The 27,319-nt window shown below is 42.5% G+C and overlaps 1 protein-coding gene across 4 annotated transcripts in view; it reads right to left on the bottom strand.

Annotated features, from left to right (window-relative positions):
- Positions 1-27,319, bottom strand: part of LOC146035903 (5-hydroxytryptamine receptor 2A-like) — a 556,425-nt gene that overhangs the window by 270,255 nt on the left and 258,851 nt on the right. For all 4 annotated transcript variants that reach the window (XM_083159609.1, XM_083159606.1, XM_083159608.1 and 1 more), the window contains one exon: positions 19,556-19,676. The gene's annotated coding sequence lies outside the window, so the exon portion shown is untranslated. The remainder of the gene's footprint in view (positions 1-19,555; positions 19,677-27,319) is intronic.

The following is a 27,319-nucleotide window of genomic DNA, read 5'->3' on the forward strand; positions in this document are numbered from 1 at the left end:
TTTTTCCACCAATCTAATTATTTATTTTTCAGACCTGCTCGCTGGACTGTGAGTGTTTGACACCCAGTGATCAGGTAGCCACTGCCCCACCTCACATTTCCCCGCCAATTAGCATGGCTGCGCAAGTGCATGCAGACGTGCACACCGCGGGAATATCATTCACCGTCCAATGATACTCCCCCTGCTTTCAGGGCTAAGTGAGCCAGGACTCACTCAGCGCTGCCACGTCCGTGTGGAGAAGAAGGCCGCTAGTGACGTCAGCGGTGCTCTATCCCAACTGTGGAATGCCAAAAAATGCCAGTGGCACACCCCCAAATGCCCGGAGGGTGCCAATCACCCTGCGAGCAGCTAGCGAAGGCTAACCTTTTCTTGCTGTCTTTGGGTGGATGCACACAGCTTACTGTGCTCATGCGTGGATGGGGTGCAAGTTTGAATCAGTCTGAATCAGTCCCTATGAAAATCCAACCTTAGCACTTTCTCCTGTGTTTGTTATTGCTATGTTTATACAGGCTGATCTACTAAGCTCTGAGCTAGAACAAGGGATTTCTCCATAGAGAGCCTTACCAGTGACATCTGCAGGAGATAGGAAAGCATTTACCTCTACAAGACACTTATCAGTTAAGCTCCAGCACAGACAGTATCCGTCAGGAAATGAAAGACAATCTTTGATGCTTTCTTAATACTTTGGATCATTTTAATGACATTATACGAAGAACAATGATTTGCTAAAGCATACAGGAAAAATATCAGATACCATATCACCATTTTAAATATCTAGCGTACTAAGGGCCTGATTCTGGTTTATTCGCAAAAGCAAATTCTCTCTCTAATGGACATGTGAACTGCAGGTGGGGCAGTTGTAACATGCAGAGCGAGTTAGATTTGGGTGAGTTATTTTGTTTCTGTGCATGGTAGATACTGGCTGCTTTATTTTAACACTGCAATTTCGATATCATTTTTACGTAAAAACCCCACCCAAATCTAACTCTCTCTGCACGTTACATCTGCCCCACCTGCAGTGCACATGGTTTTGTCCATTAGAGAGAGAATTTGCTTTTGCGATTGAATCAGAATCGGGCCCTTAGTACACTATATATTTTGAATTGGCAAAGGCTAATTACGAATTCTCTCTGCACATGTTACATCTGCCCCACTTGCGGTACACATGTTTTGTTTTTTTCATTTTAGAAGGAATTTCCCTATGCAAATGAACCAGGATAAGGGCCAGAATTTGCTTTTGTGAGTGAACCAGAATCAGGCCCTAAGACTAATGAAAGCCAAGTCTTAGATAATGTGTATATATCTCTAAAGTGAAAACTGTCATTTCTTTAGATAACTCTAAAGGTAACACTATATGCTGTTTTATTTGATTGTGTGCAAGTTTTAGAAGAATTATTGAGTGTATGCAGCTACAAAAGTCCTAAAAAGAACATTCACCTTTATAGTAATTAGTGTTTACACCACTGGTGTTCTCAGTTATATATAATTATTAAAAATATCAAAACAAAAAAAATTAAACCACTCGAATGAATGCACAAGTTTATTTAGATGACTATGTGTTAGATAAGGCCAGGGCCGTAACTAGGGGGGGGGCTAGGGGGTCACGCGCACCGGGCGCTAGTGTGAGGTTCCCGCAGCATGGTCCCGGGGATGGGCAGCGGGGGTCCAGGGACTGGTGGGTTAACGCTGGCTCCTGCCGGGGTCCCGCGGATGGGCAGCGGTGGTCCGGGGACTGGTGGGTTAACTCCGGCTCCTACTAGCGCTGCCGGGCGGTGGGCGGGAGGCAGGTTTTGAAAAGACTTGCCGGATGCGGATTGGCTGAATTCAGCCAATCAGCGTCCGGCAAGTCTTTTCAAAGTCATTAGCGCTTCCCGCCGCCAGGCAGATAGCGCTAGGAGATGGAGTGATTGAAGGCTGCCGCTACACCAGTCCCTGGACCCCTGGACGCTGCCTACCCCTGCTGGCTGCACACAGGTATGTTGTGGGGGTCCAGGGACTGGTGTAGCGGCAGCTTTCGCATACACAGCCGCTCGCTATTTGCCTGGCGGCTTTCACATACACAGCCGCTCGCTATGTGCCTGGCTAGGGATAAGCACTAGTGGAATGGTAAGAGTTAGGCAGCAGGAGTGGATGGTTATGGTTAAGCAGCAGGAGGGGATAGTTAGGGTTAGGCTATATGAGGGAAAGGTGAAAGTTAGGCTCTGGGAGGAGTGGGTTAGGGTTAGATTACAGGAGGGAATGGTTAAAGTTAGGTTATGGGAGGAGACAGTTAGAGTTAAGGTCAGGGTTACAATACAGTACTTAGCAAAATTGGGAATTTGAATGTTGGGATTCCACTGCCAGGATTCTAACCATTGGCATGCTGTGCGCTGGGATGTTTAAGTTAGTGGTCCGTATTCAATGCCCCCGGCGAGGGGGTTAAATGGCGAGGATAGCCAAAAACAAGTGATCCTTGCTGTTTAACCCCTCCGCCAGCCACTCCCTGTATTCAACGTTCTGAGTGCATCCTCACTGTCAGAGGACAGCGTTGATTCCCCTAAATGGCGAGGTTCGTAGCTAATGCAGGGAGACAGCTGCATTTACCCACGAGCCTCGCAGTTTTGGTGGCCGCACACACAATTACCTCGTCACTGTAAAAATTCAGCAAGATGGAAACAGCATGTGCAGGGGGGTCAGTTGAATATTGACCGTGCAAGCTGTCACAGCTCACAAAAACCATTGAATGCTGCCCAATGGGGCAGATGTATTAAACCTTAACAAGAGATACAGTAAATACAAGAGTGTTAAAGAGAGATAAACGTCCAGCCAATCAGCTCCTTACTGACTTTTTTCAAGCACAGCCTGTGATTTAGCAGTTAGGTGCTAACTTGCCTTTATCTCTTGTGAAGGCTTAATAAATCTGCCCCAATATTTGAAAACCAGATGTCATTTTGCAGTACTATTTTATATAACATAACTATAATAGATCTCATTCTAAATATATCTAAATGCTTTCTAGTTGTCATCCTTGGCCATAATGTATATAGAACACTGTTTTATTACATAGATCCAGTAAAGAATGCAGAGAGACATAAAATGAACTTGTGTTTCAATCTTGGTATATACCATTGGTTCCACTGACATCACCTAGTAAAGGAGCAAAGGAGCAATTGCTCTTGCTAAATAAATGTGACCATATTTTGCACCTCACAATGGCCCTTATTCTGGTTGGTGCGGTCGAGCCGCATATGCGGCTCCGACCGCACCAGACGAATCCCCGCCTACAAGACGGATCGGCACGGCCGTCCGTACACGGACGGCTGCCGATCCGCATGAAAATGGTGGAGGCGTACGCCTCCACCATGGTGGGAGCTGCCCCCTGCATTCGATGGTCGTCGACCATCGAAGGCAGGTCCGCACGCCGCGGCAGCTCCCGCAAGCTGAGACCACACGGACAATCGTCCGTGTGGTAGCTTGTATGGGGGCTGAAAGCTGACATCCGGCGACGTCAGCTTTCCGCCCCCATGAGTTGCGTCATGGCCTCATTACCATGCGTACGCCCCGCGTTTGCATGGGAACGCCCATGAAACGCGGGGCGTATACATAGGGAAATGAGGGCATGAAGCCCCTCACGCCCCTATACGCCCCCTTTGCGGCGTACTAACGTTATGTGCGGCGAATTCGCCTGCACATGCGCAGATTGACCTCTGCGCATGTGCAGACGGAAAACATCGGCGGTACGGCCGCACGCGGGCCGTACCGCACGAACCAGAATAAGGGCCAATGAGAGATGATTCAGCAGTCAGTAATGCATCATGGTAACAGCAAAATCATGCCAACCATAGTGTACACCAAGATGGTAGCAGTGATAAGAGGAAGTGCACAAGTGAATATCCCATGATGCTTAGTGGTCAGCATGAGGAGTAAAGAAGAGGAGGAGCAAGGAGATCACGCCGGTACAAATGTAAGAAACGGGGCTTATAAGTGTCCCAGGTGCCATGAAAGGGAGAGGCACCAAGATCTCAAGTGTGAGTGGTGCCTATTCTATTACATTTTGCTCACCCTCAGTACAAAACCTGGCTACAATACTGATCGTACAATTTAACGCGCCAAGGGGCTGAATCATAGTTGTAGATAGATATAAAAAAGGTGGTACTTGTGAGTTATCCGGGCGTCCGATTTTGTACTTACGATTTGCATGCGATTTGCATGCGATATCGCATACGATATCGCATACGATATCGGATCCGATTTGCGATTTACATGCGATTTACATGCGATTTAGCATGCGATTTGCATCAGATTTGCTATTCATTTCATTACCCCACTATCCCCAAAGTGTGTCTATCAACGTGAACCCGAAGCGTGGCGAGCGCAGCGAGCCCGCGAGGGGCGGCGGTACGCGTCCTCCGACCTTTTCATGCCCTACTATCCACTAGGGCGTGGAGTGAGAATAGAATAGTGTGGCGAGCGCAGCGAGCCACCGAGCCCGAAGCGTGGCGAGCGCAGCGAGCCCCGCGAGGGGACGCGGACACCTGTGAAGCCCGCAAGGGCACGCGGATACCTGTGAAGGTGTCCGCGTCCCCTCGCGGGGCTCGCTGCGCTCGCCACGCTTCGGGCTCGGTGGCTCGCTGCGCTCGCCACACTATTCTATTCTCACTCCACGCCCTAGTGGATAGTAGGGCATGAAAAGGTCGGAGGACGCGTACCGCCGCCCCTCGCGGGCTCGCTGCGCTCGCCACGCTTCGGGTTCACGTTGATAGACACACTTTGGGGATAGTGGGGTAATGAAATGAATAGCAAATCGGTACTTGTGAGGCTCCCGATTTTGTACTTACGATTTGCATGCGATTTGCATGCGATATCGCATACGATATCGCATACGATATCGTATCCAAAATCGGACGCCCAGATAACTCACAAGTACCAAAAAGGTATATAAAAGTTAGTCATCATCAGACATAAGAAATGATAAAGTAATGGATAATCTTGGTATCACGCACTGAATACGTATGCCTGTTATTGTACAGAATATGTTTACATCGGGTCAATGAATTTACTGGTTACATGCAATGTATTTTAATATATTGTACACATTTAAAGTATAACTAACATTTTTAATTAGAGAACGCTGAAACCAAATGAAAGCAAATAAACTTGATATTCAGCTGTGGTCACATCAGCCACTATAATGAATTCATAATGGCTTCGTCATTAAGTTTCCTGAATTATTCAAAGACTTATCAAATTAAATTATTATTTCAATTATGTATTAAATACTATTCTCTCAGCAAGGATAGTCTATCAGTAACAATGATTACTCTGCAGGTTTGTTGAACAAGGTCATCAGATAAATCCAGGAGTGTGTAGTTTATGGTCATCATAATGCTAGGCAAGCAAGTCCACAATTTATCAGATACTGTAGGTGAAGAAGGAAATGTCTATGACAGGTGTAAGGACTGCTTAATGAACAATTCTAGAATCCACATAGCCAAATGTTTACTTGCCTTGTTTAACTAGCACATAATTCATTCAAAGTGTTCATTGGCTGCGAGGGGTTATTGCCTATTTCCAAACCTACATAGATTTGATAGTTACTTAACCAAAAAGTAGGGTGTGTCTGGGTCAGGCAGGGCCTATGCTGCACACTCTACACACCAGAAAAAGGTCCAATCAAGCTAAGGCCTCCACATTTCTCAAGGGCCATTATACTACAAAACATTTTTATAAAGTTAATATTTTTAGATACCTAACCCTATACACTTATGTATGTCTGTACCAGTGAAAAGGAGCCAATGCTGGTGTTACAGTTTATTGATTAAGAAAAATAAAGAGGTTATAAAAGAGCGTAAAATCCAATGGAAATCATGAACCATGCTGAAACTTAAATCGTTTAAAGGCAGAACTAAGCATTTGGTGGCATTTATTTAGGAACTAAAGGTACATTAGTGAAATTCTGAGTAAACAGAAAAGTCATGAGTCTGTTTTTGAAAAATTCTAGAGCGGAGGCCTCTACAACTGTGCAAGTTCCCCCATATGAATTGCAGCAGGTACTAGGCACTTCTAATAGTCTTCATCTACAGATCACATTAAAGGAGTGGGGAAGTAAGGGATCAGAAGCTGCTTTAGAAACCTTGGGCACTTGTCATGTAGGGCTTTTAAAGTCAGTTAGCCAAACTTGAAACAGATTCACCATCAAACAGGCAGCCAGTGAAGGGAGTGGGTGTTATGTGACAAGAACAGGGTTTGTAAGTTAATAGCTTGGAAAATTAGAATACCATACTGTAACTAAGCTACTTGACTACTTTACAATTTGTCTGCATTTGCTCCCTCCTCCTTTATTAGATCAGGTAAAATTACATTTAAATGTCTCTCAGTAAGCAGCCTCCATACTTTGTCTTCATCTATAATTTTGGGGTATTGGGAATTTCTTGTGCGCTCCTAAAGGGGCTGCTCACGGGTGTACCTGGAAGTTTAACCTTTAAGACTAAATCAGGAATGTAGAAGAAGGAGAGGTGGTACACTTCATTGGGCGCTCCCCCGTGTGGACACCCAGTGAAATAATGAATAAAAGTAATAATACTTCCTTTATGTGGGTGATCCGTTGTAGTGTTCTTTGTTTTTCAATTCTTCGATCCCAACAAATCCTCAAAGTTATATTTCATATGATATGTGGGTAAAAGATGAAACACAACAAGATGCCATAATCTGGTTTCCCCACTGTGTGGTGCTGTGGAGTAATGTGGAGCGATGTTCTGCTAGAGTATGACTTGGGTCAATGGTGTCACTGAATACCATTTATATTGCTTAAGACCAAAACTATCTAAGCATTTTTCATGTAAACTACAGTATTAAACAAAGTCATATAACAAAGTCCACTAGTTATTAACACAAGCCTAAAATGAGGGACACTGAGGATGATGTCACCAGATATGTGAACAACTGTATAAGACTCTATTGGCACCCTTTTTGTTTGTTTCTCTGGTTCTCAAATGATTACTATGTTGGATTTATGAACTTTCTTGCATGTATATGTGCTTGACAAAAAATTTTTTTTGAACCATACATCACTGCTATCTGCTAACAGCTTCCATAGCAATGATCTCCAGCCTGCACCAATGATTGGGGTGTGCACATCGGAGATGCTCACCGCCCCATTCCAGCAATGGACGCACAAGCATGTCAGATGCTCATGCATCCATGTCCGACCGATCGCCATCCACCAGATACCAGCGAATGGCGGGCCGGCGGACTCACCAAGAGCGGCTCCATCTGTATCAATCTTTGGGGCAGGTATTAAGCCTGGTGAAGAGATAAAGTGGAGATAAAGTAGAAGGAGATAATGCACCAGCCAATGAACTAACAACTGTAATTTTTCAAACAGAGTTGATTGGCTGGTGTGTTACCTCCTTCCACTTTATCTCCACTTTATCTCTTCACCAGGCTTAATACATCTGCCCCATTGAGAGAAATAAAAGGCAGAAGTTGCCATTAGCAACCAGTCAGCTTCTACCTATCACACCTCTAGCATGGTCTTTTAAATGACAGTTCTAAGCTGATTGGTTGCAAACTTAAGACCAACTTCTTTGCTTAATTTCTTTCTCTAAGGTTTGTTACGGTACATCTCCCCTATATGCTGTTTTGCTATTGTGTTCTTCCAACTCTCAATCTGTAACTACCTAAGTGCCTCTGTGCTTTCTTACCATTACACCGCTACTTTCATATTGCCCTCGCCCACATAATGCATCATGCAAGTTGGGCATACTGTACTCATTAGCCTGCCTGTCTGTGTACCGGCACCTAAATGTCCAGGACACCAATCTTGAAAAAGGCGGAGGAGGACCCAAAAAGATACTTCTAACGTGTTTGACATCTACTTATCAAAAGGAATCATACATGTGAGCTCACCATCATTTCTCATTTCTCTTGCACGTGTGTGGTGTCCAGATCATCTTAATTGGGAACCTGGAAACCTGTGGTCCTTGGAGAGGACCACACCCCACTTTTTTCGTCCTTCCTTACATAAGGTGTAGAGTCTTTTATTGTTTATACAGTATTACACTATTCATTTTTTCTGGTGTTTCATTTTCATGATTTAATGTTTAATATTTGGAACATGATGAGGATCTTTTGTCTAACATTGAGGTCACTTGAAGATGACATCATATTGGTTGGACTATTTGATCCATAGCACCAGTAACATTAAGCTTTGTTTTATATTTTAATTATATGGAATTTATGTTGGTTGGTGACCTTCTTACAGTCTTTGGCTATTTTTAGGTTCAGTGCCCAAGGTTGACCCTATTTTTTTAATTTGTTTACTATACTCATCTCCTGATATTATAAAAATTCCTGTAATTGGCTATAGCTTGTTCTATTTCCATCCACCTTAAAACTAAATACACAATAATAAACTGTCTGTTCAGTATTTTTAGCTAAAAGCAATATACATTTAATGTCAGATTTTAACGAGAATTAGCTCTGAAGATATACGTTTTTGTGTATTTACTCATTGGCCTGATGTATTTACCAGCTAAGCAAGTTTCATCTCCCTATGGAATAGAGGATGTTTATTGTAACATAAATGAGTAATAATTTGCACATTTATAGTATTTTTACTGAATACATCAAATTAATCATTTTTTTTAAATTACACATCAAAGGCAGAAACTCAACACAAAGTAATCTTTTGAATTAGCATACCTTTTCTCCCTCCAGTGTATGGCAATTTATTCTTTTTGCTGAATGTGTATAGTATTCCCCAGCAGACCTACAGTGCATAGAGAATTGTTCTCCCTTCTAGCAAGAAACTAGATATAATACAGCATTGACTTTCTGATGGCTGGCTGAATATTTAGTATTAGAAATGGACTAGATAACAGAATATACAGTACATGCTTTTCAATATATTCGCTGAATAAGTGTAAAACTAAATTTACGCTGACAGAACCATATTTCAATGTTCATCAAGTTAGAGAACATGTAAAACTTAAAATATGCGCAAAAAAAGTTATTTTAGTTTTATCTAACAGAGGGGCTTAGGGGGTTCTTGCCCTGGAACCATCATACTCTTCCTTGTGTGGGACAAAGAGGCCACTTATCGTCTGAGGTCAGTTAAACCCCTTTCACACCACAGCTATAATAAGGTATATTGCCTTTAAGCATGTCAACCTGGTTCTAGCTGCAGTGGAAAAGCTCCATAGTCAAAATACCAGGTCAAAAAACCCAGTACTTCAAACCGTGTTAAAAGAAGGATCCTACATGGTTCAAAGCTAATACATTTTGCAGTGTGAACCCCTCAGACCCGGTATTTTGAACACATGATTGTGACACAGAAGGTGATAGGCTGTCTCCCTGCCTGATGACACTATGCTGAATCAGGAGACAAGAGATATATAGCATTGGAAGTTGTGGTGAAGCTTTGCTGGCATATTTCTACACTAGAGAACATACGGTTATGGCAACAGAAACTAATGAGGAGGTGAGGGAGATGCTTAGAATAAGAGAGGAGGCAGACGTTGCCAGGCAAATCACTGGCGCTGTAAATAATTCTCTAATATATAACTAAAGACATTTGTCATAGGTCCGGTACATAAACATCAACAAACAGGATTATTTTTAGCTATAATACAAATGTGTGAGCCATAAAAGTCCATTACAAATGATATTACACTGTTTTCTATGTGGGAACCGGGTTCATTGTGAAAGGTACCAACCCGGTAATAGCCCAGTAATAAACTGGCTTCACAATGCGATGTGAATGGGCTTTAGCTTGCTCAGACCCATTTCAGAAACGTTTTCAAATACCGGGTTAGAGCAGGGTTTGCAATGTGAAAGCAGTATTACTGTGTCTGGACAATCTGCCTTTGCTGTTTGACCCGTGCTGTTCCACTGGTTGTATACTGCAGGTGTCGGCCAGAAAGTGGTGCTAAGCCTTCGGTTCGCCCCTTCATATCTGCTGAACCTTCATAAGGTTGATTTCGATGAATGCACGTCTTTACTCGGCCTTATCTACTATGTAACTATGCTACCGCACTGTGTATTCTTCTGCAACCTATTTGAGCCAGTTGCTGCTAGCCTCGCCACTCTGGACTCATTGTTTGTTTTGGCTGCTAAATACTATCTACCACTAGGATACCTATGTGCTTCTTGGCTGGTGCTATGGTGGTGTCAGGCTGCGGACACCACAGGATCTTTAGGGAAACAAGGGGGATGTACACCCTGCGCTATACTTCCAATATGAAAAATATTACGTACACAGTGGTTTGGTGAAAATAAAAATGGATATTAATTATAGTCTGCAATTTGAACAATAATAATAATAAAAGCAACACAAATAGTATTTATAATATTAAGATAAAAAATATTATATAAGATAGGGCCTTATTTTGGTTCATTCTTTCTGACGAAATCCTTCTTAGATGGACAAAACCGTGTGCACTGCAGGGGGGGGGGGGCAGATGTAACATGTGCAGAGAGAATTAGATTTGGGTGAGTAATTTTGTTTCTGTGCAGGGAAATACTGACTGCTTTATTTTTACACTGCAATATAGATCTCACTTTGAAGTAAAACCCCACCCAAATCTAATTCTCTCTGCACAAGTAACACCTGCCCCACCTGCAGTGCACATGGTTTTGCCCATCTAAGAAGGATTTTGTCAGAAAGAATGAACCAAAATAAGGCCCATAGTATGTTAGTAGTATGCTACAGTATTACGCTATATAAATGTAACAGCTAATACCAGTATACATATACATAAGGACTGGGGGTCACAAGACAAACATAAAAGAGTCCAGTGCAAATGCAAATCAGGTGCAAGGATGGTGGCAAGGCTTCCACACACACCATCCTGAGGAAGCCTTGCTGGCGAAACAATTCGATGTTTGTGGAGATCCCGCCAACGCCGTTTGCGCAATACGGCACTGACGGGTAAGTCTGCCGGCAGACCCCCTGTACCATGGAAACAGGTACTCGTTTACTTCAAACCACTCCAACTATCCTAAAAAATTTATTTTCACCAAACCACTGTGTGCATAATATTTTTCATATTAGAAGTATAGCGCAGGGTGTACATCCCCTTGTTTCCCTATTGCTCACACCCAGCCGCTGACTACCAGTATTATTGGTCTGTGGCGCCGTCTTCTCTCCCCTGCGCTATACTTCCAATATGAAAAATATTACGTACACAGTGGTTTGGTAAAAATGGATATTTATTATAGTCTGCAATTTGAACAATAATAATAATAAAAGTAAATGGGAGCTGGGTCGGATGACCCGGCGTATCCATTTACACCGCCCTCTACCCAGGTCCTAACCGTGTTCTACCCAGGTCAGGACCTGGGTAGAAGTCCCGTGTAAAGGGACACGGCGTGTCCCATTTACACCGCCGCTGACCCGCCGAAGTCCCGGGGTTTTGCGGCGGTGTCAAAGGGGTATTATTTACGTTAATTCAATTTTTATGCATGAAACCAATTATAGGATTAAAAGTAATCAACTAAATAGTGAGTTGCTTCCTTGCTATTTGGCTGCTTTTTATAGCCTGCTTACAGTGTTCTTACTTATGTGCATTGACTCATATCTTTTTCAACTTTTAGGCTAATTTTATGTGAGAAAACTGTCTTACGTTACGTGGGAGTTAAGTGCTTTCTGTCAACTTTGCTATTTTATTAAAATCATTTTTTTTTTATTTTACCAGTAGAGAATAACAGAACATCAGTTCTCCCTGCATGTAACACTTTGGGGGAAATTTGGACATGATCCCATGGCACGGCGGCCGATTAATGATCAACTGTGCATGCATTTGGTCTGCAATGTGCATGTGGGATGCCTGCCAGTGATGAACTTCTGCTACTATTTCTGATCGCTAGCCATTCGCAAAGTGATTGACAGGAAGTGGGCATCTAGGGTGGAAACAGGACGATTACCGGGAGTGCTAAGAAAAATGCAGACGTGCCAAAAACAAAAATGCATTGTATGTCTACGAGAACGATGGGAGTTTCCAGGAACACGCTAGGCATGCCTAAGTGTTTTAGGAGAGGATGTGTGATGTCCGCTCTTTTTCCATCGCACGCCAAGTAAGTCTCTGGCTACTCTGAGCATGTGATGACTTGTGCTCAGTGTAAAAATCAGTTGGTGGTGAGCCTGTTTTGATGTTTTTTGGATATAGTCGCACAAGCACATTAATTTGCATGGTAAGATTTCGCTCTATCGGGGCTAAAGTAAAACCTGGCCACTGCAAATTCGCGGCAGTGTGAGCAGGTCTGAAATAACCTCTTTGTTTCTCCTGATACAATAGAGCATTCAGGCCAACTAAGATCTATTGCCAGAGATGCCCACTGTATACTAAGAATAGAGCCAGACTGGCCCACAAGGATACAGTGGAAATGCCCAGTGGGTCCCGTTGCCCAAGGGTTAGCCCCCTTCTCTATGGATCTGGTTCCAGACTGAATTTTGAATTAGACATTGTACACGTTATACTGTATATGACTATATATATAAAGTCCCAGACTGTGAACGCTGTAATGGTTACTGAAACCTCTTTGTTCGCTAGCCATGCTCACTCTGGAGGCTGACCACATCTCTAATCCTGGACCCCTGCTTCTGCATTTCCCCAGTGGACCCTGCAGGCCCTAGTCTGACACTGTCTAAGAAAAAAATTGCACAAAATGCATATTGACATGCAGTATAGAAATGTTTGGGTTTCGAGATTATCGAAGAAATGCATGATGGTCTAACATGTTCAATAGCCTTGTGTGTAAGTAAAAGTATTTTATATTGAATATGGTAGAAGACTGACTGCAGAATGACGATACTGATATACATCAGCAGAAAATGAAGTTTTAGTGAGAAAGACCAGCCACACAGCTGGATTTAAAATGGATTGCATCTGTACCAGTACGGAGACTATGGCATTAATCAGTGCAGGAGGTAATGGTTACAGTTTTTGCAGTGTCTTGTGCAAGATACTGTACAATATGGGCATATTCTTGATTAAAAAAAAAAATCTTATTAAAAACTAATTATAATTAGATTCAATTTGGACAGTTCAGAGTCACGTATCAATCAATCAACTTTATTGGCCATGTGTGCCTGCGCACACTAGGCATTTTTCGTGGATTTACAGTGCAGCATCAAGCAGGGATGGGGGGGGGAGGGGGGAGGCATTACATACATTACATTGAGACATTACATGTGGGGACGAAATGCCCACCAAGCAGCACAGCGCTTCTGTATGACACCTAGTCAGCCAGCTTGTGGGTCAGAGTTGAAATAATTCACTTTCATTCACTATCTTACTGAGTGCTGTCTCTTCTCATTGTGACTGAAGAAAGTGTGTGAGACAGGTTCAGGGGGTATGGGTCATAGGGTCGACTATAAGAAGTTTGACAGTCATTAGGTTGACCATATGGGTCGACAGGTCATGCCTGCTTGAGGTGGGTGGCTAAAGTCACATGACATCAGCGTTCGCCACCCAAATTTGGCAATCTCCATCCAGGATAAAAGTCAGTTTAGACTAACTTATCTGCGATGGGGGAAAAAAATCATTTGATGGTGATTTTTCTCCAGAGTGGTCGCATGTGAGTGGGCGTGTATGTGAACGCATCCACTTGCATGCTTGTGCAGGAATTCACTAGGCGGCATGGGGGGTTGTAATCTTTGGTGAAGCGGAAATGCGCGCCGCCTATCAAACAAACAGGTCTGGATCAGACCCGTTTGTTATTCCCTGGTATATGAAACATAAGAACAAAATAGAACTTTAAGTGTAATGGGAAAGTGTAAGAATAGGTTAGAACCTAAGAATCCCGGGGTTAGTCATTCCAACTAGACTGTTGACATGTACAATGTCGACATTGCATATTTTATCTGTTCGTAGAAATGCAGTATTCACTAAGATTAACATGTGAATCATTAAAGTACAGTGCATCAGATGCCAACCAGCACAGTAGGGGTCTATACCCATCTTATCCCAATCTTAAATTGAGTATCCCTTATAACAATAGGTTAGACCAGGAGTGGCCAAACCGGTCCTTGAGATCTACCAACCGTTCACGTTTTCCAGAATACCTAGCTGTCATTACTAACTGTCACACTATAGGTGGCCTGGAAATGTGAACTGTTGGAAGATCTTGAGGACCAGTTTGGCAAGCCATGGGTTAGAGCAAGCCTTTCTCTGCTTCTTTTAAGCCAATCAGTCAACAGCCTGTGCTGCCAAGGGTTCTATCCACTAGCAGACACAAGTAAAGGCTATATTTACTAAAATGCATGTTTACAGAAGTGGAGATGTTGCCCATAGTAACCAAATGCTGTTATATTGAAGAAGGTGCTAGAGAAATAAGTAGAATCTGTTTGGTTGCCACAAGCAACATCTACAATGCTTTAAACCCACACATTAGTAAATGTACCCCAAGGAGTGCACTACGTAGAAGACACAACGGAGAGCAGCTGAGAGAAATGAATGAGGCAATGCAGAGAAAGAGGCAGACTAATATGTCAGGAGAGAAAGACAGAAGAATACAGTGAATGCGAGTCTGGAAAAAATATGACAGAAGAGAACAAGATCCGGAGAATAAAGAGTTATTAAGAAGGAGAATAAAAATAAGTTGGAAAGGTTAGCTCAAAAGAAAATAGGGTACTTGTTTCCAAGCACGTCGCCAGGAATAAAAATTGTAACCATCGGGTCCTAAAAAATCACGTCGATCGCATCGCATGCAACCAAATCGCATGCGATGCGATCGACGCAATTTTTACATTTTAACCAATGTAAAATGGTCCCTGAGACCCGATTTTACATTGGCCCCAATGTTAACTGCCCCCCAGACCCCAATTTTCATTGTATGCCCACCCTGATGGGTGAAATGCCCCCCCCATTGTTAACGCCACCCCACAATGAACGCCAACCCGAAGTGTGGCGAGCGTAGCGGTACAGATCCTTGGACCTTTTCATACCCCCACTATCCACGTCGGCGTGGAGTGGATTTTATATATTGTGGTGAGCGCAGCGAGCCACCGAGCCGGAAGCATGGCGAGCGCAGCGAGCCCCGCGAGGGCACGCGCATTACTTTACAGGTATTACGCGTCCCCTCGCCACGCTTCGGGCTCGGTCACTATACCTTGGGCACTATATCAACTCCACGCCAACGTGGATAGTGTAGGTATGAAAAGGTTGGAGGACATGTACCGCCGCCCCTCGCGGGCTCACTGCGCTCGCCACGCGTCAGGTTGGCGTTCATCGTAGTGTGGCGTTAACAATGGGAGGGCATTTCACATACAAATTACCCATCAGGGTGGGTATACAATCAAAAATCGGGTCCATTGGGCCATTTAACATTGTTCCCTATGTAAAATCGGGTCCATCGCATCGGTCGCATTGTATGCCATTATAATGGCATACAATGGACCCGATTTTACATATGAATTTAACATTGAATACAATGCATTCAATGTTAAATCGCGTCGGTCGCGTCGTTCGCATCGCATACCTTAAGTTAAGGCATGCGATGGACGCAATTTTTTAATTGTTGGGGAAAAGGCTAAAAATAGCCCAAAAAATTGCGTCGGTCGTGTCCATCGCATACCTTGACTTAAGGTATGCGATGACCCAAGACGGGCGCCGTGCTAGGAAACAAGTACCTGAAAATAGTGAATATAGTATCTAGGAAAAGTGTATAAGGTTTAAGCTATGGAGTCAACTATAATATTAAATGTTAAGGTTAATATTAACTTTCAAGCGTTCCCTGAAAACTCATCACTTCAGGCAAGCTCATGATATTCCGGAACCCTCACAAAACCTCCAGTAGCATTCATATCTACTTGCATTCCATCAGGACTATCTGGTGGGACTGCCATGCTCTGGAATTCTATCCTTATGTATTATTTCTATTTTCCATATAGATTGTAAGCATGCGAGCAGGGCCCTCCTACCTCTATATCATTTTGTTACCACCCACTGTGTTATTAATAAATGTCAAAATCCCATTTTCCATTTAAAATGTAATTAAATTAAAACAAAAATAATGTCAGAGGTGGCCTGCAGAGGGTACGGCCGGTCCAGCGATGATGCGGGAGTGGGCATCAGTGCTCACTGCTCATCGCTGCCGGCTGGGCAGCTTTCGAGCTGAAAGCAGCTCAAACGAGTAAACTGAGCTGAAAGCAGCTCAATGTCACCCAGTGTGTATGGGCCTTAAGAAGTGAGAAAGCTATAGTAGGAATCTGAAATATAGTAACAACGTAAAGTGTAAAAAGTTATTGATGTGCAGTCAAATTAATATTAAATGTTAAGGTAACATTACCCTAACTGTAAATAAGGTAATACTGTACTAGTACTACACAAAAGAGAACAGTAACTTGACTGTGTTAATAAAAAATGTCAAAATCCCATTTTCCATTTATAATTTCATTTATTAAAACAAAAATAATATCAGGCATTGCCAGATAGTAATTCTCATGCCCACTGAGCATATTTTTCACCAACCCTCTAGCATCTGCAATACATTGGCCTCACCGTTTCTGCATCCAGTGCTGCAGTTACAATTACTTGCACAGAGCCTTATTGTTCTCAGCCTAACTTGTGACTTCTCTATATGAAAGGCTTTGTAAATGTTAGACGTGTAAAAATGAATATGCAAATGTATGCATACATTAAAATAGTGAAAATATTAATGTACTACAAATACATAGGGAATGATTTTAAAAAAGCACACTGCATGATCTCCGCTGCCCGGACATCTGAGCTGCTGACAAGTACCAGGGGAGGGGGGGGGAGTGGGCAGCGGGCATACAAGTACCAGGGGAGGAGGGGGGAGTGGACAGCTGGCATACAAGTACCAGGGGAGTGGGGCAGGCAGCAGTCATACAAGTACCAGGGGAGGGGGTGGGTGGGCAGCGGGCATACAAGTACCAGGAGAGGGGGGGAGCGGCCAGTGAGCATATAAGTACCAGGGGAGGGGGAGCGGGCATACAAGTACCAGGGGGGTGGAGCAGGCATACAAGTACCAGTGGAGGGGGGACCGGACATTACACTATTTGGTTCAGAATATTTTTTCCTGTTTTCCTCCTCTAAAACTAGGTGCGTCTTATGGTCAGGTGCTTCTTATAGAGCAAAAAATATACGGAAAGTCAAAGCAGCTTTGAAAAGGAGCAGACTGTAGCTTATGGGCAGTAACCAATCCCAACAGTCAGAATTCTGGGTCGTTTTTGTTCAGCTCGACGGAAACTCGACAGCCGGAATTCAATGTTCCGGTGTCGATTGTCGGAAATCTGGCGCGTTGCGAAATCAGCTGCGCATTGTCAAAAAAATGGCTGTGAATTCGACAATCCGTGCCCGTTTCCGACAAAACAGATCCAACTTGTTTTAAAGTCAGACCAGATTTCTCAGAATCTGCCTTCAATGCTGTCAGAAATGGCAGCATTGAATAGGCGGCAGCCGTTATTCCCCCTTGGCGGAAAGGGTCCGAGATTGAATAACCACCTATATCTACTAAACAATTATCCAGGTGTAGTTTGTGCTCCTCTTGGTTGTACTTACAGTACTTCTAACCATATACGTCATACTGTACAATGAAATGATATAAAGTCAACCAAAAGATACCCAGGTAAAACAAAGCAAACTGAGAACATGAATGGATGTTTTCTGATTTCTCTTCTAGTTTTCTCGAGCTTTAGAATTCAACTTTATATTAAAATAATACCCTCTAATCATATGGCCAGGAAAGGGATGTGTAATACTATTTCACTTGTGTTTGAAGTTACATTTGACACCCATAATTTTACACGAGGACATATTTGCTATTATACATCTCAGAAAAGCTTTATAGATACATAGATGACATCAAACAAACCTGAGTGCTTCCTTTTATAAAGCATAGCTATTTTTTCTAAATAGCACTCAACAATCAATGTGTCATGAGAAAGCCGTATCAGTGCTTAGCATTGTTCTGCAATAAATGCCATTAATAACGTTACCTATCCCTGCACAGTGCTTATGTGGAGCCTCTATAATCCCGTCATTTATAGAATTTCAACAATAATTAACATCTAATTGTGCGCTGGGCGAGAAGCATGAGCAGTAGGGTGAAGATAGACATACTAATTAGTGGAACACTACCCAGTAATTAACGAGCACCTGTAAAATCAGTATTGCTTGACCTGATGAAGAGAAGGAATCGCTAAGAGTCTTGGAAAATGGATTTTAGCCTAAATTTAAAAAAACACACAAATACAGTATTGAAGTTGTTTTAGTTGCCACCATTGACCTAATAAGACAATTTCAAGAAACAATTGCAATTTTTGCTTTCCCCAACGTGACCAGACACCTGGAACTAACCATGGTTTACTAATTGTTAACTATACATCATACACAATATATGATGTCAGTATTTCATAAAGAATAAGAGAAGTGCGTCCATTCAGAGTGAAAAGAAAAATACATACAGTTCATTCTTCCTCAGCTTCCCATGGGTTATGCAGAAAGCTTTCCTGGGACATGGTTCTGGCGAGGGGGCATGGCCAATAGAGGGGGTGTGGCCAGACCCCCCACTTAAAATAACATTAATAAGAAAAGTTTCTGTGTGGCCACTGGCCAGCCTCTGCAGTGTTGCCTTGTGGTGTTGGGGCTGGGGAGAGCGGTTTCTGCAGCATCAAGTCATTACTATGAGCCTAATTCAGGTTGGGTTGCAAAAGCAAAATCCTTCTTTAATTGACAAAACCATGTACTCTGCAGGTGGGGCTGATGTAACATGTGCAGAGAGAGTTACATTTGGGTGGGGGTATGCTCAAACTGAAATCTAAATTGAACTGTAAAAATAAAGCAGCCAGTATTTATTCTGCATAGAAACAACGCACCAAAATTAACTCTCCTTGCACATGTTACACCAGCCCCATCTGTATATGAATTTGTCCATTAAAGAAGGAGTTTGCTTTTGCAAACCAACCTGAATTACCCCCTATGTCTCCCTACCTGCCTGAAATGAAGCGCCACTGTAAGAGGGGGTGAGGAAGCAGGACCTGGGCTCCCACTCTGCCCCTCCGACCGGCCTGAGTAAAGAGTAACCCCCCCCCCCATGCACACCTCCAGAGCCACTACTTTCCATTTGACATAGCCAGGTTTGGTCTGACCTATGAGTGTACAGGGGGAAATCCCTGGTGGCTACACTACCTGAGGGCCCCACTCCCTTCTATAGGGGACAGTAACTTGTGGGAAGAGGGTCATAGATAATGTTGCGTCATGTGTGGAAACTGCACCAAGGGAGCAGAACTAAATGTCACAAAAATCCTGTTTATTCAGTAAAAACTAAGTAACTCGAGTGTATCCTTCTAAACTGATAGAATGCATCTTATGCTATCTAACGAACTGACAAATTGCATTAGCATCTTGGTCTGACCACCAGGATGTAGTAACCGTTCAGCCAGGCAAAGGTCTGTACCAAAGACCTCTTTTCTATTTAAGCCGGTAAACATGTCCCTCTGCAAATTGGCCCCATTGTCCTGTCTGTGAGGTTCTGTACAACCTGATAAAATGTGAAGCTATTTTGAAGTCAGATTAGTAACATTTTTCTGAAAGTAATACCAAGCAAGTACCTTATTGTGTGTCTTCTTATATTATCTTGTCCTTGTTGCTTTGTGACCTCCAGATGGCCAATTTTCTTTATTTTCCATCAAGGATTGCAGCATATTTGAGATCAGCAATCCTTTTATCCTCCTTGAAAGTAAACACATAAAGTGATATTATTTATCTACAGAATTTATTGTCCTTGTATTTTCTTTTCTGCAATGCGCAATTAAAGTAAAACTTCTAGCAGGATTGAAGAAGAATGTACTGTTATTCAGCTAATAAAAGTGGCCTACTGTTGCAATATTAGCTCGATGGCCATTATTTAGCTATCCAATTATAGCCCATTTTTCTTGGTCCAAAAATTACCTGTTTTTGACCTATAACACATGGGATCCAGATAGGTTCCCAGACCCATGTCTTATCACGGCTCAGAGGGCTCATTACCGGGGATTAAGCCATCCTCAATAAGTGTCAGCTATCAGAGCTAATTGGCTAGCCCCCTGGGAATCCATTAGCCATGGTAATTTAGCACAGATAATTGGATATCCCCCTAAGATTGAATAAGAATGCAGAGTATTCTTTACAATTTAAAAAAAAAAATGTGTGTGGTGATTGTATCGTCAAATATTACTACGGCAGTTGGGTTTTATTTATTTATTTTTAAAATTCAATATTGTTAGATGTTAACAATGAGCATTGTATGGATTTCTTTTTATGCATAATAACACAACACGCACGCCAACCCTCTCAACGCACAGCACTTTGTAATATTTTGGCACATTTGAAGAAAAGTATAATTATAATAACACAAAGAAGAACACTGAATAAAAGTGATGTCATTTTAGGCAAAACCTAAAGTTACTGCATTTGTATGACTTATTTCTTAGACATGTGTTACACACTCTCATTATAGTATACTGCTGTAACACAGTCAGATTTATTAAAGCTATGTGCAGACAAATTTGGTGAGCTAGGATTAGATAATGATACATTTTCTACTCTTAATTAAAAGAAAATTTGATATATTTTTTCATGGTACAAAATGTAATGCCATTAAAAAAGTTCATGAATTATATTCGAAACAGGAGTTTCATAGTTCTTGAATGATTTTCCATATCCTGCAAGACAGGTTGTTCACCTCTCTGCCTGCTGAAGGGATCAGCGAGCTAGATGATTGATGGCACCCTGACTGGATCATTATCATGCCCACACATGATCGGTTGAAAACAGCCATATTGTTTCAAAAGTGTGTGGGCAGCTTAACTGTTGATGCAGAACAGAAATGTATTTTCAATTCACTCTAACGTGGTGGACTCAGAGTTCGTGTATCACTTTGTACATGTGGGTAGGGATCATTTGTGATCATTTGGATCATATACTCCACCAGTTAAGGTGACATGCATTGGGTCAACATGTGTGTAGATTGACATGTCATTAGGTCAGCACAAGCATTAGGCCGACATGGGCTAGGTCAAAAGTCAAAAGGTCAACATGGGGGTTTTCACAGGTTTTTTACCCTAATCTCGATACAGTCGAAATGGACACTGAAACGTAGCATCGTGTCCCCTCGCATGGCTCGCTATGCTCGCCGTGCTTCAGGCTCACCACACTATTTCCATGTCGACCTAGATCCATGTTGACCTTTCTGCATGTCAACCAAATGGTGTCGACCCAATGCATGCTGATTCAATGCTTGTTGACCTAATGACCATATTTCATACATGTATAAACTCTCTAAATATTTTTGCTATTCAAAAGCACCAATTTTGTTTTCTACAAAGATGTATAAAGGTGCAATTCTTTGATAAAGCTTTAATAGCTGACCGGTCTGATATATGAAGGTATGTAGGTGCATCAGCCGATGAAAGAGATCAAAACACATCACACACTGCCCTCCAAGTAGGGGTGTGCAACAAGCTCCATGTCATTGGCAAGTTCATTGGATCTGCACACTGTTGGAGAGTAGAGCACTCACCCTTTCAGCTACGTTTTTACATGGGTACTTGGACAGAATATTTACCTTTCAGTTACATTTTTAGTTGGGTACTTGGACAGAATCTTTACCTTTCAGCTATGTTTTTAGTTGGGTACTTGGACAGAATCTTTACCTTTCAGTTACGTTTTTAGTTGGGTACTTGGACAGAATCTTTATACTCTATCGCACATGCTTCTGTTTTTAATGAAACTTCTCTCTTGAAAATAATTTCTTTTAGAAACTATATTTCCGCTTACATAGTTGATGCAATGATCCAGCCAATTATATGCATATTTCAATTATGTACTGAATGAGCCGGTGGAATAACAGATGCTAAGCACCCTTGAAATTGTACATTTCATATACTTTAGTTTTCTCCTTCTATTCTACTGTACTCCACTAATAAACAAGATTTTAGATGTCTAGTCTGGGTTTGGGAGAAACAGGATGAGAACAGAAATCAGCGTAATTGTATAAAACTCTGGTATAAAAGGCTCAGAAGGATTCAGTAAAACTTGAAGAGCTGGAAATGTTATAATCTAGTTTGGTGTTCTTTGAAACTGTAGAGCTTTCATCCACTCGATGAAATGTTATCTAGACAACAAGAAACACTGGAATGTATTATATATTTGGAAACAATAAAATTATAATTTCAGAGGAAAAGGAATCATTTCAATTGACTACAAAAGTTATTCCCTCCCCCAAAGGGAAAAAAACAACAACAAAATCGTAAGACCCACAGAAAGTCTATACGTTTCAAACTGCAGAGCTGCCATCAAAAATGGGGGCCTGGGACTGACAAAATAGGCATGGCCCCCCTTCCCTTTCCTCAAACACCTGGGATGCCTGGTGAGACCTGTGTGTAACACTGACCACACTACTCAAACTCTACATTGCTTCAAGGGAAATGTGAACTTTGCTTATGACAAATTATACGGTACTTGTTTCCTAGCGTGGCACCCATCGGGTCCCATCGCATACCTTAACCGATTTTCGGGCTTTTTTTGAGGTTTCCCAACAAATGTAAAATCGGGTCCATCGCATGCCATTATAATGGCATGCGATGCGACTGACACGACCGACCCGATTTTACATTGTAAGCATTGTATGTAATGTTAAATTCCTATGTAAAATCGGGTCCATAGTATGCCATTATAATGGCATACAATGCGAACAATGCGAAGGACCCGATTTTACATAGGAACCAATGTTAAATGGCCCCCCATACCCAAATTTTGATTGTATACCCGCCCTGATGGGTAATTTCTATGTCAAATGCCCCCCTATTGTTAACGCCACCCCACAATGAACGCCAACCCGAAGTGTGGTGAGCGCAGCGAGCCCGCGAGGGGCGGCGGTACGCGTCCTCTGACCTTTTCATACCCCCACTATCCACGTCGGCGTGGAGTTGATTTTATATAGTGTGGCGAGCGCAGCGTGCCCCGGGAGGGGACGCGTAATACGTCTGAAGTAATGCGCGTCAGCTCACGGGGCTCGCTGTGCTCGCCATGCTTCGGGCTCGCCACACTATATACAATCAACTCCACGCCGACGTGGATAGTGGGGGTATGAAAAGGTCAGAGGACGCGTACCGCTGCGCTCGCCATGCTTCGGGTTCACGTTGATCGTGGCGTGGCATTAACAATGGGGGGACATACAATGAAAAATGGCGTCTGGGGGGGCATTTAACATTGGGGTCAATGTAAAATCGGGTCTCAGGGACCATTTAACATTGGTTCCAATGTAAAAAATCCAGTTCTGGGCCCCCTTTCTGTCTTGGCCTGGGACTGGAGTCCCTGCAGTCCCCCTCTGATGGCTGCCCTGTCAACATGTATTATTCTAGAGAATGCCACTGGTTTTCTGCATAATTCTTTTTTTCTCTTTTCTTGTGGGGACATTGTGGTGCATAAAAGCAATTCTAGAAAATATTTGCCTTGACATTGTTTTCACAAGCTCATTTTTTGCAGACACTGTTACATTGCAAACCTGCTTTCTATTTAAATTGCAAAACAAACTGTCATTTTGTCTTCTATAAAGTTACAGTTTTTCTTTTCAAAACAATGCAGTTTAATCATTTGCATGTGAGAGTGGAAGTTGAAACTCAAGTTCTCACTTTTAAAGTAGTTTCTCTGGCAATGTCTGTATCAGATAGGGTCAGCAGAGGACAGCCATAATATTGTTAGAAGATATTTAGAATAGAGAACTACAGGAAGATTTTAAGTTAATGAGCTATGGAATAGAAGTAACTGATGTGTATTTGTCCAGCTAACATTGAACAATACAATTTTCAGACAGAATAACCCCTAAACCCTGGTCTTTAATCTGCATTTGAGTGCTGGGCTGTTTAGCAGGTCCCAGTCCGACCCACCTTTCACACAGAATAAGCAAATTACCAGATCAAGCATTTCTACACAGTAATTTGCTGATTATCATGGTTATTTCTTCTGTGTGAATGGGTCAACCTGGGTTAAAATTCCATGGTCTTCAAATCTGGGAAATATCTGGGTTGAAGACCCAGGAATTTCGACCCGGGTTGATCCTCTCACACAAGAAAAAAACCCATGCTGAACAACAAATTACCAGGTCGAAATGTTTGACCCGGTAATTGACTTTTCTGTGTGAAAGGATTATAGGGGTCTTTTTCTGAATTGGAAGAAAAACATAAATGAAAGCATTTTGCACCTGGGAAACCCGTGTTGCAAGGAAAATGGTGCAAATTCTATTTTGGTTGTAGCCAGTGCCGAACTCTGTGCATGAATGGCCTTCCATGGGAATCCCGTGCTAGGAGGGGATATGGTCGATGGGTCGACCATAAGATGGTTGACAGTCATTAGGTCGACACTGTTGGGTCCACATATTGGAAGGTCGACAGGGGTCTAGGGCATGGTGGGAAAATAAAATAGTGTGCCGAGCGTAGCAAGGCACCACGCCCTAAGCATGGCAAGCACATCGGTGCACTTAAAACTCTGTTAATGTCAACTGCGTCGACAATCGGGTAAAAATACCTGTATGTCAACCCAATGATGTCGATCTAATGACTGTTGACCATTTTATAGTCTACGCAATGATCCCAACCCACTAGGAGCTCATATAGCCTTAGCTAACTTTTAGAGATCATGTGATTTGGGTCCCTTTCTAAAATATAGTAAATTAGTGTCAGGACAAAGCGCCCACCAGAGGGAATGAGTAGGAACCAATAATTAGGGGTGTGGCCACATTCAAGAGATGGTGTGGTCAGTTTTCACAGAATATTGGCTAACCATTAGAGAGTGCATGGTCTGGACCCCTTAATAAATATTTACATTCTAGTAAATACTGTACTATTGCATGTATGATAATGGGCCAGATTAATAAAAGCAATGCATTCAAGAGAATTACCCATAATCCTGTAGTGCATGGGTCTTCAACCTATGGCCCTCCAGATGTTGTGAAACTACATGTTCCAACATGCATTGACACATTTTTTCCTATAAGAGCATGCCAAAACTGTCAGGGCATGCTGGGAAATGTAGTTCCACAACATCTGGAGGGCCACAGGTTGAAGACATGTGCTGTAGTGTATAGAAGAAATTAAGTAAAATATTTTACTGCACAGCTTTGAACCAGATCTTTAAAGGAGAGGGTGAAGGGTCATCCTATACCAGTATAATATGACATATGTATAGCAATCAGGGCCTGAAGGGGCCTCGGCAAGGTGGTGGAACTCAGTTCCCCTGCCACTGCCACTTTTCTTTAATACAGCGGCAGTGACGGCATGACAGTCCATATGCTGTGCCAGAAAAGGAAGCTGCTGGAGTGGACTTTTTTGTGGGAATTACTGTGCAGGTCTGTGGTAGTGGAACCAGTTGTATTGGTGCGCTGAATGGGCCTTTACAATGTCCTCTCTGTCTAACCTGAGGTTGCCAGTGCCTCCCAATCCAATCCAGTCTGACTGATCCTTGGCTCATCTCTTCCTCTAAGCCTGTGTCTCTCTCCAGCCACCAAAACACTCAGGATCTCCGGGCATGTGACAAAGCCCCACTTCCGCCACTGCCTCCAGGCCTCCCGCATGAGCTAGAAGGTATTGAATGGAGGGGAGTTGGAATCGCACACCTTAAAAGTGTTATTAAAGAGGATTGGACACGCCACAGCATGAATAATTGGAACACTAGCACCACTAAGCCCACAACTATCACTGTATCACTATCTCAACTTTTTAAGTACTGTAGTTATAATACCTGTTGGACCATACAAGCGTAAAATCTTGCAGCCAGGTATGCACAAACTGGTTTGTCACAAGTACAGTGTACAGCTAGCAGTTCATATGGTGCCAAGCTATTTGTACAGTAATTTGGAAAATTGTATTGGAGGTGGCGGACATTTTTTTAAAGCACACACGCTCCTACAATTGACCTTGTCTTGATTTATTAAAAACATTTCAATCAAAAACAAAAATTAGAATTGCACTAGAAGAGGGGCCAGTAGATTAATGAATAAATGCATTCATTATTCTTACGCTCACAGTCAACAAGAAGAGGAGGAGTGGTTTGCAGAGAGAACAGAGGTGGCTTGTTACCTGTCTGCCTCTGCAGCACTTTCCTTTCCTTGGTGAATGATGGTTAACATCACCAGGAAGCAGGGCTAAGCTTGGTGGCAGTGAGGGCGTGGCTTAGGTGCGGGGGAGGGGATAAGGTTCAGTGCCACTAAACAGCCCAGATTCTATGGCCTGAATTTATCTTTAGGATATTAGTAGGGTTGGAAACAAAAACAGTTTAAAACAGTCACAGAATAATAATAATAATAATAATAATAATAATAAAAAAAGGTTTTTAAAAAAAGTGGTTTAAACCAGCCAACTTGGGGCGCTACTATGGTATTTTTAAACTGGAGGCTACATCAAGCCACTCACAGTATTATTCCATCACAGTATGCTGACTATATACTTTATTTCACTTATAATATTCTTGTAATAGGGTCTGAATTTGTCAGGAAAGGGTCTGTATGGTGGCCATTCATAGATGCTTTTTTTAAAGTGGCAATCAGCTTGTTTTTGCTTTGCATATAACTGGCAATTTTAAAAAAGTCCAATATTGGCCATAATACCACCCCTCCAGACCCTATTACATACTGTATGCCTCCTTCATCTCTTTCTGGAGTTTTAAATGACTATTTTATTATTTCTAATTTAGGGCAAGCATGAAGCTGTATGATAGGAAACCTAGGCAAATCTAGAATTATGGTAATGGGTGATCCCAGATCTAGACATAATAGCAGGGGGACCTTTGCACAGCGTAGCCGCATTGCAAAAAGGGGGCATGGCCTCATGGGAAGGAGGCGTGGCATCACAAAAAGGGGTGTGGTATTACACTTTAGACCATACACAGTAAATGCCCATTACACATTTTAGCAAACTCCATAATACCCATTACACATAAAGCAACACACCGTAATGCCAATTACACATAAGGCTACACACCATAATGCCCATTACAAATTGTGCCACACATCATGATGCCCATTACATACTATATAACAAACCATAATGCCCATTACATATTTGCCACATAAGTACTGCTTACCTACATGCTCATTGCTAGGGGGTTCTTGCTTGATGGCACCATAGTACCCAATACACATGATGCCGCACACCATAGTACCCATTACACATGATGCCGCACACCATAGTACCCTTTACACATGATACCGCACACCATAGTATCCATTACACATGATGCCGCGCACCATAGTACCCATTACACATGATGCTCCACACATAATGTCCCTTACACATGATGCTGCACACATAATGCCCCTTACACATGATGCTGCACACATA

The sequence above is a fragment of the Crinia signifera genome, chromosome 9 (assembly GCF_055691185.1).
Source record: "Crinia signifera chromosome 9, ASM5569118v1, whole genome shotgun sequence".
In the NCBI taxonomy this organism is placed as follows: Eukaryota; Metazoa; Chordata; class Amphibia; order Anura; family Myobatrachidae; genus Crinia; species Crinia signifera.